Source organism: Rousettus aegyptiacus, unplaced genomic scaffold, assembly GCF_014176215.1.
Source record: "Rousettus aegyptiacus isolate mRouAeg1 unplaced genomic scaffold, mRouAeg1.p scaffold_m13_p_3, whole genome shotgun sequence".
Taxonomy (NCBI): domain Eukaryota; kingdom Metazoa; phylum Chordata; class Mammalia; order Chiroptera; family Pteropodidae; genus Rousettus; species Rousettus aegyptiacus.
In genome coordinates this window covers 64,362,349-64,380,933 of record NW_023416306.1, presented here as the reverse complement: position 1 = coordinate 64,380,933, position 18,585 = coordinate 64,362,349, and the positions used below count along the sequence as shown (strand labels likewise).

The 18,585-nt window shown below is 32.7% G+C and overlaps 1 pseudogene; it reads right to left on the bottom strand.

The window, feature by feature from the left end:
- Positions 1-8,058: 8,058 nt before the first annotated feature.
- On the bottom strand, positions 8,059-8,177 carry LOC118601509 (annotated as a pseudogene).
- Positions 8,178-18,585: the final 10,408 nt, after the last annotated feature.

Genomic DNA, 18,585 nt, shown 5'->3' with positions numbered 1-18,585 from the left:
CTGAACCTACCAGTAGCAACTCCTCATTTCCAATAAACGGCATGGACAAGTCCTCAGCACCACCACCTAAAGAAGCTCAGTGAATAAGTTAATCCACTAACTCAGCGGTTCTCAACATTGGCTGTGTTAAAATAATAAAAACTCAATCGAGTAAATATGAAGATCTAATTGGCTTTAGATTATGAATTGGGCAGCAGCCCATCTGGCAAGTAGAAGGGTGCTCCAAGGGGTTGCACAAAATGGAGGGATTTCATAGGAAGAGTGGGGCAAGGGAGATATTTGAAAAGAAAAGAGGATTATTTGAAGGCTGGGACATATTTTCTTTAGAGGAAGAGAAGAAGGGTTTTTATTATGAACATTACCTTGACTCTCCTTTCTCTGAGGGATAGAGAGGGCCTAAGTGACAAATTACCTTACTGGTGCTTGATCAGAAAATTCAAGACTGGTTAAGGTTAATTAAGATTATAATTCTGGGAGAGGTTACAACTGCAATTATATCAGGTTATTAAATCTAGGTTTAGTATCATGGGCTTTTAGCACAAATGATGCCATTTGGGGCCTTCAGTTTTTTCTTTAACAGTTGAATATTATAATTACCTAGGGGAACTTGAATCAGAATTTCTAAAGGTGGGATCTAAGCACCGGCATTTATTAAAGCCCCCCGCATGATTTTAAGGTACAGCTGGGCTTGAGGACTAATGCTATCTCTATGAAAAGTGGTCGAAATGTGAATGTGAGTTTATCTGCAAATAATTTCATGACTTGAAAATCATTGCTGGTTACTAAGTTTCCTATCTTCTTTTATCACCAGTACAAATAATGCCCTTCTTCCACTTATATCATAGGCATTTGGTGAACATTAAGTAAACATTAAAAACATTAACATTAAATGAAAACTTCACCATGTTGACATATCTTAAAGTAAATTTCTATTCCTGTATGACCATAAGCACACTAATTTTTATTGCTGTTTATACATTAATAAAATGGGGATAATTGCACTAACTTTCTAGGGTTATCATGAAATAAAACAGGTTAATACATCAGAAAGCACCTAATAAAATGTTTGCATAAAGCAAACATTCATTACAGAGTAGCTATCAACAAATAATTATAAATTGTAATTCTGAATGTTATTGAAGTCATAATTGCAATAAGTTAAGAGGCTTAACTGTTCATAACTTTTCCTTAAAATTTATGCAACAAATATTTGTTAAGTACTTGCCATCGCTAGGCACTGTCCTATATGCTGCTATACAACAACACAAAAGTCCCTGCTCTCCATTAAATTTAATTTTCAGGGAGACACTGACAACATATTATGTAATATAATGATAAAGGCCAAGGAGGGGAAAAAGGCAGGGTGGTGTGGTGGGGAGGCACTCATGGTAGACAGGACAATAAGGGGAATTCTCATTGAGACAATTACATTTGAATAAATACTTGAGGGAAGTAGAAGTAAGAAGCTAACCATGGAGCTATCTGGAGTAAAAACAATTTAGGGTTAAGAAACAGTAAGAACTTGACTAGGGTATTTAGGTAGCATCAAGGAGACTACTGTGGCAGAATTAAAATCAAGTAAGGAGGAAAGTAACAGCAGATAAGATCGAAAAGGCATTGTGGATAGAGGACTGAGTGACCATACATGGACTTATGGATTGGAATTTTGCTACCTTTCCAGTAAATTTCTAATGCCTGGTCCCCCATTTTTTCAGGGTAATCATTAAAAGAGTTCTGGACCAAGAGCTGTGATAAAAATATAAAGTGCTATTCTCATAGACCAGAGCATATAATTGCCTGAGCATGGTGGCAAACACACTTGAGATGATGCCTGCTCTATCATCTTGGTCCCAGGACACTCATGAAGGGAAGAACTCACAGCCAAAAGGCAGAAATGAACTCTGGTTATTTAAATCATTACGATTCTGAGTTTTGTGTCACTGCTTATAAAATATCCTGACTCATACATAGCTAATACTAAGGACTTCTGCTTTTGTTCTGAGTAAAATGGGAAACTAGTAGGGATTTTTAAGACAATTGTGAAATTATTTGACTTTAGACAAGTCCACTCCACCTACTTTGTTAGAAATAGGCTGTAAGCCTTGGGCAAAGGTAGAACCTCTTGATAAAAAGAGATACCGTTGAGAATGTACATGGATGAGGTGGTGTAGCATAAATATCTCTTTAATCAAAACAGAAATAAAGTAAGACATCTATCTAACCTTATTACCCAAGCTATTTCTACAAGTTTACTTTCCATTCTCTCTATGACCTCTAAACTTTGACTAAGACACGTTCTTTTCAGTTTTTTTTCCCTATGTTCAATGTTTAATTATTACACAAACATTAATTATAACTAAAAATAAGTGATTAATTTAAATATGCAATAATGTTCAATATCTGCTATGTGATAGATAATAAAGATTTAAACAGATATAAATCCTTTTTCTTGTCCTTGAAGTCTCTCTACCTAGTTGGAGCCTCAAGACAAATACAATGAGAGTGCATGCAATAGTAAAAGTGCCAATGGTTTTTAAGAATATATGTTAGAATAGTTTAGGAAAAAGAAATCGAATAATTAGTACTGATATCATAGAACATGTATAATGTGGGCTTTTGGGGTAAGAAGAAACTTTTATGAATGAAGAGTTGGGAAGGCATTTTAGTCATAAAATAAATGAGTAATTATCAGTGAGAAATCGATATCTTATGGCTAGAATTTTCTGACAAAATATGTAGACCATTTTTGAAGAACATAAAATTTATTAAAAAGAAAATAAAGAAAAAAAAGTAATTTGGAGAAGTAAGCAGCAAATTACAAAAGGCTTTGAATAACAAAGAGAGAAAATACAGGATAGACAAAGATAATTTTTTTAGTATTATTATAGTTTCCACATGACCAAAGGATATTCACAATTTTAATATGCAGAGATAAAATGGATAATTTAAAACATGATTGTGACAACATACATGACTCAATTATACATGCAATTTTGTCCCTACTTTAAAAGCAATACTAGTTTGACTATTTTATCTTAAATTTAAATACAGGAATTATAGCGAACATATAATAAAGATAGATGAAACAAGTTATATATTTACTAGCCAGGGAGGAAAATTAAAGTAAAAAAGAAACTACTTTACTAAAGGCTAATAAAAATAATTTACTTTAAAAAAAAAAATCTCACAAACAATGCTTAAAGAACATTAAATTATCCACTTTGCTAAGAATGTGTAAGAAAAGAGCTTTTGAATATTTACTAATACAACACTATCTTCAAGCAAATTTCTAAAGTCTTAAAACAAATGTTATCATTTTCATTGGCATAATTTCCAGTTATAAGTCCAGTCTTCTGTAAAGGTCAAAAGGATTTCTAGGGGAAAAAAAGATAGATTTGATCTGATAAACAATTATTCAAAGGAAAATTAAATTAGAGGATATTCTAGAAAGAAACCGATATGACCTCACAGTGCACTAAAGGATGTGTCTAAAAAGGTTTCATGTGTCCTTTGGGACCAGTTACATTACCATTCTGAAATATAAAATATTATAATTGTGTTAGCATAGTTATCAATGACAGACAATACAGAATATTGTGATTCTCAAGGAAGCATTCATATTTCAGCCTGATATAAGACACTGTGAATTTTTAACTGTTTGTGTTTGAGGTGCTTCATTCTGATGAGAAAGAAATGGATTTAATTTTTTTTAAGAATAAAAAATACCTAGTAACTAATGATAAAATGAAAGACTCAAGACAGAATTTAGCACCAGCTAAAGCTTTGTTTGAAGATGTTCGTAATTTCAGTTTCAAATGTAAATTCTTTCGAATATTATTTTACAATAAAAGTAAATACTATTATTCTGGGAATTTAAAATTCATATTTTGGGATGTGAGTTCCAATTTATTTAGAAAAAAAGTGGCAGGTGAGATAAATTAACATAGCTTATGTGTACAAGGCTATGTTTTTATTTATCATTGAGTATATAATAATATAGTGGTTTTAGATTCTTTAAAGAAGGGTAGAGAACATAGGCAGGAAGGGTAGGTAATGGAGAATAGAAAGCATGATCTAATGCTCATCATCACAGGGGACAGTCTACTATTACACCAAGACTTCTATGATAATTAACTCAGATCTCTGGATGACATAGAGGACACATAAAATATTTGAAAAAAAAATGAATTGAGTATCTTGATTGGTGAATCTTACTTTGTCAATATTGAGAGTTCGCAGTTGGTCCACAATGTCAGAATGTGTATTACCTTTGTACAGTTCATCCGACTCTACTATTTTCTATTTAAATAATCTAGTCACTCAGATTGGCAATTTTATTTTCCAATATAAATGCTTACCCGAGGCCAGTCTGTCTTCCTATGTTATGTACAATCTCGTGTCTTTTCTTTATCCTCTGTGTGAATTCATTCAATCTATAGTAATGAAACCTCCTTAAGAAGTATGGAAGAATAAAGGCAGGGGCCAGTCCTTAGAATATTTTCTATGGTACATGTTCTATTTAGGTCTTGTACAACTGTAGTTAGTTTTCTCTTTGCTCATGTTTGTTCAAGAAATTATGTTCAAATTTCCTTCTATCTTCTATATCAAATCATGGGTTTTATATTAAAGCATAGAATATCCAACATAATTTATCTAAAGAAAAATGGGCTTATGTATTTGTTTTCCCCTGCTCTTTTACTAGGTCAGATAAACTGGAGGCCCTCTATGTTTACAAGTATACTGTCAGTTGTAAAAACTACATTCCAGAATTCCTGAAGCTGGTTTTGAACCAACTGTATGTCATTAAAAGTCAGCAGTCAGCAAACTTTTTTTTTTTGTTTGTAAAGGGCCATATATTGCATATTTTAATCTTTCCAAATAGATCTGTCTCATATTCTTATTTCCTTTCATAACACTTTAAAATCTAACAAATATTCTTAGCATACACTTATTATGAAAGTAGATAGTTGGATGGATTTAGCCTATAAGCAGTAATGAATGTGAGTTCTAACTGGAAAACAGTTAGAAAAAAATTATCATTGAATAACAGGGAAAATAACATGGAACTCCTGGTCCATCTTATGAAAGATCATTTTGCATACTTTTCTTCATCTATGAGATTATGTGAGAATGAAATAAGATATATAAAAAGCCTAGACACTAGAAAATGCTTTAGAAGTGCTGGCTACTATTGATGGCAATTTTGTTATTAGGATACTTAGAAATAATAAAGGCAGTTAAGGAAAAAACAATGTATTTATTGCCATTTGAAGGGTTTGAATGCTGATAGACACACCTATAACAGATCTGAGAAGGGATTAGAGATACCATAAAACTATCTTTTGCCATAAGTGAAATGCAAATCAAAACCACATGACATGCCAACCACTTCACACACACTAGGGTTGTTATAGTCAAAAAGATAATAACAAATGATAACTGATAATAACAAGTATTGAGGAGGATGTGGTACCCAGAAGAAAGAAAATGATAAGATCAGAATGACAAATAAATAAAATAGATAAGAGAAAAAGAATAAAGGAATTAAATTAAAAACTGGTTCTTTGATAATATCAAATAATAAACCTCTAGTTAGAATGACTAGGACATAAAAAAGGCAAATTATAAATACCAGCAATAAAAGGTATGACTACAGGCAATTCTATAGATATTGAAAGGATAATATGAGAATATTATAAATAACTTCATAACAATAATTTCAACATCATAGGTGAACTGAACAAATGCATTGAAATACTAAAACTACCAAAGCTCACTTAAGAAGAAATAGATTAACTAAATAACTCTATGTCTGCTTAAATTTTTGAATTTGTATTTAAAAACTTCAGAAAATATTCTAGGCCTACATGCCCTCAGTGGTAAAGTCTAGTTAACATTTAAGGAAAAAATAATATTAATTTCACACAAACTCTTTCTGAAAAGTGAAAAAAATGAAATAATTCCTGACTCATTTTATGATTTTATGAGTCAATATTTTCCTGATACTAAAAGCAGAAATATTACAAATAAATAAAATTATAGACCTATATCTATATACAAAGATGCGAATATTCTAAATAAATTTAGTGAACAGAAATCGACATTATATAACTTGCAATTTATCACATTAAACTAAAAGAGAAAAAATTATATAATATTCTTAACAGATGTAGAAAAAATATGACATCATACAACATCTATTACTAATGAAAAAAAGTTTTCAGGAAACAAGCATAGAAAGAAACTATATTAACCTAATAAAGCACAACTACAAAAAGTGCAGATCTAATGTACATAACGAAGAAAATTATTTTGCTTTCCCTTTAAGATCAGGAACAAAACAAGGATGTCCCCTCTCCCCCACTTTAATGCACTATCACACTAAACATCCTAACCAGTATAATAAGGGGGGAAAAAAGAATTCAAATTATAAGGAAAGAAATAAAACTATCTTTATTCTCAGACAACACTACTGTCTATACAGAAAATTCAATGGAATCTACAAAAAGTCCCTGGAATTAATTAATGAGTGTTATAAAGTTAATTACATTTCTGTTACTAGCAATGAATAATCAGAACTAGTATTTTTTAAAAATACCATTTACAATAGTATACAAATATAAACTATGATAAATCTGGCAGATCTGAAAATTACAAAATATTGCTTAGAAAAATTTTTTAAAAGATCTAACTAAATGCAGTAATATCACGCATTCATAATTGGAAGACTTGGTACTGTTTAGTCAATTCTCTCCAAACTGACCTATAGTTCAAATGCAATCTCAATCAAAATTCCAGTAATTTTTGTAGAAACTGACAAGCTTATTATAAAATTTATACAGAAATGCTAAAGATTTAGAACAACCAAAAAACTTTGAAAACAGAACTAAGTTAGGAGACTTAAACTGACAGATTTCAAGATATATTTAAAGCTACGAAGGTCAAGATATTGTGGTTGGCATTAAGACAGACAAATAGATCAATGGAACATAATAGAGTCTAGAAATAGATTCACATGTATATGGTCAATTGATTTTTGCCGAAGTGTAAAGTACAAAGTGTTGAAATGTTTATTTCTCCAACAGATGCCACTGGAACAACTGAATACCTACTTTGTAAAATGATAGCTTTGATCTATAACTCACAAGATACAGAACAATTACTACAAAATGGTTCACAGTACGAAATGTGAAATCTAATTCTTTTTTAAATTTTGGAACACAGAAGAAAATCTTTGTGATCTTGAGTTAGTCAAAGAGTTCTTAAATATAACTCCCTAAACCATACTTCATTAAAACATTATAAACTGGACCTTAGAAAATTAAAAATTTTTTCTTCTTTTAAGGACACTATTTAAAGAATGAGAAGACAAAACATAGACGAAATGAAAATATTTGTAAATCATATATCTGATAAAAGGCTTATGTCCAGACTTCTAAAGACTTTCCAAACTCAGTATTAAAAAAAAAATAAGTAACCCAATCTTAAAAGTTAGCCACAAACTGATATCTAGCCTAGGAAACTCAGATTAATTTTAGAATTAAAGCTAATTTTCATACTTGCCTTAATGCTAGTTATTAATTTTCCTGTACCATCCCTCCCTTGTAAAACTTGTGCTAGGATAGATAAAAAATTAAAGACAAACAATAAAATTTTATGACATATTCAGTTTGGTTCATCAGAAATAAAACATTTATGTGCCTATTATTTAAAATATCAAAAGTTTATAATTTTTAGAGAATTTTTAAGAGATAGTAAATTTCAGTGGAAAACTGATAAGATTTGTTTGAGAACATATGAGGTATGATATCTGATAGAAGATGATTAATTTCTATAAAGTTATATTTTTTTTCTAGATTTTGCTGGTTACCTTCTCAGATATACAGAGACAACTTAAGAAAACAATTATATTTTCGCCTGAGCAGTACATGATTCTTTTTTTAATTAATAATCAATCAATCAATTAATTAATTAATTTTAGCGAGGCAACCCTTGGTTGACCTCACAGATTGCAAGGACCTTGTCAGTTTACAATCCCTTATTTTTTTTTTTTTTTAATGCCTAAAACACTTGGTCTTCCTAGGTGGTCTCCCATTCAAATACTAATCAGGCCCAACCCTGCTTAGCTTCCAAGATCAAAGGAGATTGGGCTTGTTCAGGGTGGCATGACCATAGACCATTAATTATTTTTAAAAGTGTGTACCTGTGAAAGTAGATCTAGGTTCATATTCAAGACCAAATAATCTTTCATAATAATGAGTAAGTTTCTTCATCTATAAAAGTCTTTTTCAAATGTAGCCTAGGGATATTAATTCCTAAGGTGTTCTTGAAAATTAAATTAGTGCCTGTAAAGCAGCTAACATGTGCCTGATATTCAATAAATGTTAATTATATGTCCACTCCCACTTCTTGTTTTAACTCTGTTGTTGACATCTACGTTAAATGTATCCAAGAACAAATACAAAAGAAGTGAAAACACAGTAATATTTATAAAAATAAAATATTTTCTGAAAAGTTCTTCTTGTGCCATGCTAGTTAGTCAGCAATTATTAGTTAGATCCTTAAAGACACCTAATATTCTTTCAATGATATCTGACTCCTTGAGTATACTCTCAAAGTATTACATTCAATCTACTCTCAGAGATTTTATACTAGAAATATAAAAAGGTGATTTCTATTTGTTCAATTATTTGGGGGAAAATAGATCAAATTGTTCAAAGTAATTAATAAAGAGCTAAATTATTTTTAACGTGATAAATGTGAGCACTATTAATTAAAAATAATTTATATTTAGTTTACCAACAGACTTATTGACGTTATTCTATTCATCCCAACCAATGATATTTTGATGGTTTGGCAAGAAAATGTGTGTGTGTGTGTGTGTGTGTGTGTGTGTGTGTGTAGTCTGTGTGTGTGTGTAGTGCAGCATGAAATAACCAGGTTTTTAGTAGAAAGAAGCTTTGAGGAACAGGATCAAAGAAAGGAAGGGAAATCGGCATTTCTGTGTTCCTGAGGCCACATCTGAGACATAACAAATCTCTAAGTAAATATTTTTAAAAACTAAAAATATATCTAATTAGGTAGATATGAATATAGATACATAGGAATCAAAGGAAGAAAGGGAGGGAAGTAGGAAAGGAAGAGGAGAGAAAGGGAAGGAGGGAAGAAGAGAGAGAGAGAGAGGTGAGAGAGAGGAGAGAGAGAGAAGGGGAAAAGAAAAAAAAGTTCTTTTATAGTATTCTTCATATAACACCACCCTATACCTCAAATTGTGGGATGTAAGTATTTGTCAACTTTTTTGAATCATTGTAAAAATTATTTAAAACTGGGTAAAACTAGGTAACATTTTAGTCTGTGCATCCAGAGTAAAGATGCTCTTTAGAAACAACTATAGAAGATGGTTACTTCTTTTCCCCTCTGTTTACTAACAAGTATGGACTAGCAGACTACACAGTACAACTTACTTCCAGTTCTCTCTGAAGCATTCTAAACCAGTAACAGCACCGAAGAATAGCAATTACAGCCCACACAATTCATTACCCCTTTTAAAAGAGTTCTTTTGTCTTGTAGCATAAAGAAAAAGAAACCATGAATTGATACCCAGTCTTGTATTTCTGAAGCTATAAATTCTGTAGAATTATGTACCAAACTACCACTTGGTGCTATTACTTTAGGGTTCTGTTTATTTGTTTGCTACTATGTTTTGACTAAGGGAATAAGGAGCTTTCCAGAGCAACAGCTTGACTGCCTCCTCCTAAAGCTTACTTTATTCTTCAAAACCACAGACTCATTTTTGTTTGGTCATGTTTTAAAACCCATGTCAAATCTGACTTTAAATTTGGAACAAAACATGAATTTTCAGGCCTTTTTTCTCTTTATTCTTGGTGAAATGAAATGTTCTCTAAGAAAAATAAAAATATAAACGGCTTTCCCAATATCTAATTTTTAAAACATTTAAATAAATCAATACCATATGGATTTTCTTTCCTTTACAATATATGTTTTAAGAAATCTGTAGAAGAAAATGCCTTGCATTTTTACCTAAAACAAAATCTGTCAAGAAATGTTCTCAGCTGCTCAATACAGTGCATTTACTCCACTCTCCAGATGTCCAATAGTGCTTTTTGCCCTGCTATAAATCACCTATTAAAGATAGTTGACTATCTACTCTAGATTAGGGGACCTTGGCAGCTACAAGACTAAGGAGCCTAGAACTACCAATTACTTTGAATAAAGTTCTGAAATAGTAGCAAAAGGACACCTGCATAAAAATCAGTGTTCTGTACACTATGTTTTGACGTTTAGAAGAATAAAAAAATCTGGCATGCTTCTCTTCGGTGCTCATCATAAATTTAAATATGATGCAAAGCCAGGGAGACAGCACTGAAATTGGCCTTTTGAGAAATGTTTCTACATAGAGTGGCAATAAGGATCTTGATAAAGTTCATCTACTCTCCTTTTGGTTGTAGAAAATGGATAAAGTGGGTAATGTTGATGGCACTTTCCTGAGTGTATGAGAAAGAAACCCCTCTTATCTTATTGCTCCAAATTATGTTTCTGTTAAAAAAAAAAAAACACGACGCTGACTGTATTTGTGCTGTATATTTATATGTCTTTATTCCATTTTATTCACTGCATCTTCTATGAATTAAAAAAAAAGTTGGAAGACATTTCACTACAGCAGACAAAACCACTGAGTGCAATCAAGTGGTGGTAGTGAGGGTAAAAACTTTAAAAGATGTCTAATTCTAGCCCTCCTAGCCTTGTTATTGTATAATTTCTTATGGGTATTAAATGAACCCTAACCTTATTTGCGATTTAAAATCATATAATTCATGAAAAACCCTGAGCACCATGTCTAGCATACAATAACATTCATTATCATAAAATAGTAGCTACTTATTATTGTTATTATCATTATTAATTTGCATTTGTTAATATTTTTATTATTTCAGTTATAAAATCATTCGCTGGTAAAGTGAAATACGTAGACAACACCTAATTGTCCACTAACGGTATCAATGAAATAGTATAATAGAATATTGCATTAGGAAAAAAGCAATCAAAAACATCTAGTACAATTCTATCATTTTATACCTAAGGCAGCTACGAATCAGTGATATAGTGTGTTAACTGATATCCCTTGCACGTTTCCAAACAGGGACACTCTGCATGGAAGGCTGGTGTACATGCTTGCATACATTTCTCTTTTGCTTTATTTCACCTAAAGCTGCAGAATTCTAGGAGTCTGAAAGTTTTACTGGCTCTCCTTATAGAGAACACCTGGTTTTTCAAGCAGTCTCATTTGAGGGAGTGCCAACAATGTGTTTTCTCAAATGCTCCCACAGGTACACACGGTAACAACACAAACTGCATAACACCATGGTTCTAGCTTTATTCTGAACACTCCAAAGTGGCTGCACTTAACCTCTGAGAATTTCATCTGCTGCCATAGATACATTCTATAGGAGAGAAGACAGGAGAATCTAAGCAATTAAAGTCTTGAAACAAATCACAGAATTTCTAAAGTACTTCAGATATTCCTGCCCTGCTTTTTTTGTCTCTACTATACCAAGTACATAACTGTATTTCCTATCTCAACGGCCTGAAGCAACGTAAATGTGGAAATCAGAATTGTAAACTAGCATTTCTGACCTCAAATATCTTTTCTGTGGAAACTCCCAAATACTTCTGAGAAAACTTAAGTCTTTCTTACCTGTAGATTAGTCTTCTAGGGCATTTGTTGAAATTCATTTTCCTGCTCTCTTCCTCCATCTGCAAACTCTTACTAAAGGTTCCATTTGCATTGCTAGCATTCAACAAATATAAGTATTATGTCACTGCCCACCAGTGGTTCCTAATTTGGTGTTTAGTGTGCACTGAGGCTACTAGGGTCTCTTGTGAGTACAGAAGTCCACACTCAAGAAAGCAGGGTAGTAGGTACCTTATGACATCAGGATGCTTATACCAAACAGCTCATAAGCTGAAACATGAAATTACCAATATCTGACCAGTTATGACCAATTATATGTGGTTCAACCTAATAGCTTTATTGGCTCTTATATTGTAAAATTTGCACTCTGAGATTCAGAAATGAGTCCATGGAGGCCAGGCCATAATACAACAAGAATGAAGACCTGAGCACAGAAATCACCTTACCTCTCCCTCGAACTCTGACCCATTGTCTAAATTGTCCTCATTCCCTTTCCAAATGACAAATTCTTTCCCAGAATACTACATGCTTCCTCACATGGGCCACCCCATTTAATACCCTTAGACATATTTAAATATAAATCTAATTATAGTTCAGGAATAAGATTTGCCTTTGCTACACTCTGGCCCTCTATGACGGGTTATTGCACATCACGACAGTGGCTGAACCTGACTTGATGCAGAAGAGTTCGAATTTAGCCATAATCTTCTCACCATGATCATGCTCAATGCTAACATCATCATCAAACAAATATTAACACAATATAGAACTGTTTAAATATGTGTTACATATTTAAATCTAAATTTTTCTTACAGAAGGAATCCCAACTCACGTCTTTCCACTCTGTCTGACTCCTCTAAGGCCTTCTTCATTTGTTTCTTCTCCTCTTTCATGTCACTGGCACCTCCCAATTTAGTGTATCAGTGAATTTAATTAATACACTTTGAACTGTTTCTTCCATATCATTAACAAAGGCATTAAATAAAAACAATGTTAGGTGATAGTTGGTCCCGGTGTCTGAATAATTCTCAGGGCACAGCAAAGGGTTCAAGTTCCCAGAGCCCTGAAGACAAAGGGTAACATCCCAAAACATGGATTCATTTTCCACTGTATTTTCATCGGTTGAGCAGCTTCCAAGAACAAAGGCTCCCCGATACCTGGCAAACGAAGGTAGTATTGTCTCATGAATTGACTGCTTCTCTGAGGTACTCACAAGTGTATTTGGAGAGAAACTTTGAAGAACAAGTTGAGTTTGCTGTCCTATGAAACCAGAAAGATTCCACAAAAGAATATGGAGGTCATGAAAGATGCAATCCTTCAGGGAGAGGAAGTGGCTTCTGAAGTTACTAGGAAGCTGCAGAAACAGGAGAAGAAATGCTTCAAGAAGAAAAAGAAATGGTTGGCTGCAATTTCCTTCACATCTTCAGAAAACATCAGTAGCACACCAGAGGAGCATGAAAAGACAAGTAAAAGACCCAAAAAGGAGAAAAAGAAAAAGCTCCAGAAGTCTCCTCTTTATCCAAATCCAAGAAAAAGAAATCTTTTCCAAGGAGGAGCTGGTTAGTAGTGATCTTGAAGAAACAGCTAGCATTGGAAGTCTCTCCAAGAGGAAAAATTATTTCCCTAAAGAGGAACCAGTTAGCGAACCTGAGGAGGCAGAAAACAGGTGTGTCCCCAAGAAAAAGAGGAAATTCTAAGGAGGAGCCACTCAACAGTGGACCTGAAGAGGCTGCTGAGAGCAAGAGCAGCATCTCCAAGAAAAAATAAAAAGCCCCAAAAGCTATCCTAGGGGGATTAGAATGGACAGTACTCTGGTAAGGTACTACCACCCACAGTGACATTTCCCAACCCATTCCCTATATCCCAATGAAAACAAATTCACAAGAAAAAAAGATCCTAACACCTATCCTACATCTTCTCACTGCCTATTTCTTTCCACCTGTACACACTGTTATACATTATCACCATTAATTTAAAAAATTTTAATCAAAAAGAATCACAGCTGGGCCCATTGGTGTGAATTTATTTACGCAGACAGTAAATGCATGAGTAAATTTTCATCATTTGGACTATCATCTTACAATAAATTATGAAACTGGAGAAAATATGTCTTATTCATAAAATCTACAGCAAGTCCTCAATGTCACCAATAACGTCTCTGCAACTTTAAGAGAATCAACGTATAATGAAACCAATTTTTACAACAGGCTAATTAATATAAACAAGAGTTAAGCTCCTAGAGCATCTCATCAAAAGTATAGCAAATGATGTTTAATTAAATGACATTTTTTAAAAGCCTGTTGTATCTATAAATTACAAATCAATTTTTTTGTTTTATTAAATTGATCGGGCTGTTATTGGTTAATAACATTACATAAGTGTCACATGTACAATTCTATAACACATCATCTGTATATTACATTGTGTGCTCAGCACCCAAAGTCAAACCCCCTTCCATTACCATATATTGAATCCCCATTTGCCCTCTTCAACCTCTTCTACCTTTCCCTCTGGTAACCACCATACTGTTGCCTGTATCTATGAGTTTTGTTTTGTTTGTTGATGTTTCATATTCCACATATAAGTGAAATCATATGGTTCTTGTCCTTTTCTGTCTGACTTATTTTGCTTAGCATGATATTCTCAAGACCTCATACATTGCTGGTGGGGATGTAAATTGGTACAGCCACTATGGAAAATAGTACAGAGTTTCCTCAAAAAAATAAGGATAGCACTACCATAAGACTTGCAATTATTCTTCTGAGTATCTACTCCAAAAACTTTAAAACATTTATCCATAAAGATATATACACGCCAATGTTCAGTGTAGCATTATTCACAGTGGCCAAGACATGGAAACAATCTAAGTGTCCTTCAATGAATTATTGGATAAAGATGATGTGGTACATATATACGAATGGAATAGTACTCATCAATAAAAAAAAAAATGAAATACTGGCATTACAAATCAGTCTTCTTACTAATAATTACCTAAGAAAAATTGTGGGAAAAAGTCTGTCTTCTAGTCATCCTGCTCGTTTGTCAAATCTTAATCCTGAACTTTACTTTTTTTTTTTTTTCCCTTTCTCCTCAAGAATATGGTACTGACATGAGTTCATATTTTCCCATTCAAAATTCATATTTAGGAAGAGATTTGGAAAACTTATTTATTCAGTCAACAAAATTGTCTTGTATTATGTGCCTGGTAACGTTCTAGGCACGTAATACAAGACAATTATATTGTTCCAGACATTGGATATACAAAAGCAAATAAAAGAGTCAAAATACCTATAGCAAAAAAAAATTATGTTCTAGAAATAAAATTAGCTAGTAAACAGATTAATATATAGTATGTCAGATCATGATAAGTGCTACAAAGTAAACTTAAGTAGGTTAAGATATAAATGGAGTGTCAGGTTAGGGAGGTTGACTGTTAATAAAAAGGTCTTCACTGATAAAATAACCTTAAAAGAAGTAAGGGAATAAGCAGTGTGGTTACTGTTGAAAGAGCGTTCCAGGCTGGAAAAAAAGCAAGTACTAATACCCTGAGTCAAACATAGCTGGGTTCAAGGAAGACCAAATAGACCAGCGCATCAGGAGGGCACTGAATCTGCAGGTACGAGAGAAAATCAGAGGGTTTAACAGGAGGTCAGATTATATAGAACTTTCTAAACCTAGTGGGGATTACAGTTGTATTCATATTGAGGTAGAAATCCATTTTGAGTAAAGGAATACTATTATGTTACTTGAAATGTAAAAAGAATCCTGTTCATTAGGGTTTTTATGATGGCCATGTATAAAAGAATCACCTTGGAATCATGTTAATACATAAATTCTGCTTAACTGAGTCTTAAATTCTGCATTTCTGAGAGGCTCCCCAGTCATACTGATATTCTTGGTCAGTGGACCATACCTTAAGTAACAAAGTTCTACATCACAGGTTCTCAAGGGATGATCCCTAGACCATCAGCATTCACATCACCTAGGAACTTACTGTGGTCCTACTTACTAAATCACAAGGTCTGGGCGTGGAGAATAGCAATTTATATTTTAAAAAGACTTTTAGGTGATTCTGATTCATGGTGAAGTTCGAGAACTACAATTTAAAATATGGTATGAATGAAATATTATGAATGATCTATTGTAAATATACTACATGGTAGCAAATATGGAAGCAAGGAGAACAGTTATGAACTATTGGGATAGGAAGAGATAATAGTAGCTTGAGCTAGGATGTTTTGGTGGATGTGATGAGGAGAACTGTGGATACAATTTGAAGGTATAGCCAATAAGATATATGAAATATATGAGACTGAAAGAAATAAAGAGTCACTCCGAGGCTTTGTTTCAATAACTGATAGAGCGGAGTTGCCATTTACTGACTAATAAAACAAAGATGGTATGGAGCGGACACAGAAGAGAGTTGGGAATGTGATTTGGACTTCTCAAGTTTGAGAAACATACTATACATATTTAAGTTGAGATGATGACTAGGTGTTAGAAATAGGATTCTAGAGGTCAGGGAGAAAAGTAGGCAAATGATGTGAAATTGACAGTTGTATTTGAGAGTTGATGGCATTATAGCCACAGAAATAAATGAGACAACTGATGTAGTCAATTTAAACAGAAAAAAAAGTAGGCCTAAGTAAGCTCTAAAGTATTCCAATTTTAGAAGTCTGTCAGATATGAAGATACCAGCAAAGGAGCCTCAGAAGGAGAAATTGACCAAGTAGGAGAAGGAATCAAAAAAGATAAAAGATGACAGTGTGTAAGCTGGGAACTGTTCCACTTGAAGGAGGGTTAAAGGTTTTGACTAAGGTCATGTTCCTTAAATTGTGCATTTAGAATAGAGAAGTATGAGGCTCACACCAGTAGATAAAGTTCCTGAAGTGATTATCATATAGGTCATTCCATTACTACGGTCAGCACTATCCTATTTTTTTTTTTTTGATACTTTGTAGATTATAATTAAACATAATAAAGAGAATAAGACTCATATATTGCCCCACTATTCATAAGTCAGATCATCCAGTCAGAAGAATTATAGTCCCATGCTTCCTCCTTTCAGTGTACTAATTAAGAAACTTAATGCTAGTACATGCCAGTCCCAATGGGCTTATAATTAATATCTGCATCTTATATAGATTCACTTTATGTACCTGACCGTTCTATACATGCCCTTCACCATGTGTCTATCATGTGTGTTCTCTGTGGTAGTAGGCAGCGAATAATATATATTTTTTTAAATTTTGAATTAGTGAATTAAAAGGCAATCCCTCTTAACTCTCTATTTCTGTCCTCAGGAATATGTTTTTATAATATTATTTTTGTTTTTATAAAGTTATATAACTCATATTTGAAAAAAATGGTTAAAGTAATAAAGTGTTCTCACACATATTGTCATATTTAACCCTCAAACATCCCTGTTACATAGGCCAGGCAGGTGACATTATCACTACCTTATAACTGTGAAAAGTAAGTTTCAAGGTCAGACATGTAGTTAATGAAAAAACTAAGGCTAGCATCTAGGGTCCCTCAGCTCCTGGGCAGGATGCTCCCCATCCTACTCCACTGCTTCAAGTATGAGCCATACACAAAAGGGAAAAACAATGCCAGAGTCTAATTTTCTCCTATAAGATCAAGAGAAATAATTTTAAATGTTTTCATTTTACAACATTATTTCCTCACCAAAGGAATATGACACTGTCTACATTATTTGAAGCTACAATCTGAAGCAGTAAAATACAATCGTGTTTTAATAAATATGTACATAATCATAATCATATTGATATAGGGAAACAGTTCTAGTCAATTTGTCACCTCACAGGGGTGTTATACAGATTAATTAGAATTAATTAGGTGAGTTATTTGGAGGCAAAAAGCATTATAAAAGTGCTAAGCATTATCATTTCTCTTTAAGAATAATTTTGAGTTAAAAAGCAATCATCTGTCAGTAAAATATTCCTGAAAACAATTCACTCTACAGATATTTGCATTTCTGATTTGTTCTTAAAGATTGTAGGAAGTGATCTCTTTGGTTATAATCAAATGCAGCGAATAGAAACAAATCTGATAAGGAAATAAAAGTATTAGTGGTAACAATTTTATTTGGTTGAAGGACATATTTGCATGCTAGTTATTTCATTATTCTTGTCCTCCACCTCCAACAGGCATTTAATTTATATTATTATATCTATATTATTATTTTCACTATTTTTATAATATACTAAAAATGTCATTTAATGAAACCCCTATCTGCAAGAGAAACAAAAAATATATTCACTATATTAGGTAGCATTTAAAATGTTTAAGCTTTTTTCTTGAATGTGGTTTTGTTAAAATAGCTTTCATTTTCAAATGTCAAAACTTATCAAAAAACATTTAACATGACTGTAGATATTTCACCTAGAGATAAGGAAAGTTGCTTTTATATAACACATTTCTTAATGCATGTCAGTAGCATTTAAGGCATTTCTTTATAAATATTTTCACATATCTTCTTTCCTTTGGCTAAATTTGTTTTCAATTCTACTTGCCTTACTTATCTGTGAGAATTCATTTTAAACTTGCATGTGAAGAAAAATAGATCAATGTTAGTAACTGTAAGATGTTGACAACAGCAAATTTTGAGGTAAATTTTTATTAATATCAGAGCTCTAAAAAATATTCAATAATATCAAATATAAATTTAAAAGTCTAATCCCATAAATAACTGAAGTGGAAAGCATAATAAATATCACTGAGTACAGTAAATTAAACAAACTAGAATCAAGAACTTCATGAACAAAGAGTTGTGCATATTTCTGATGTCAGAATCCTCTGTTTAGTCCACCTCATCATGCTGTATGAGAAACTAATCAATGGTGAGTTAA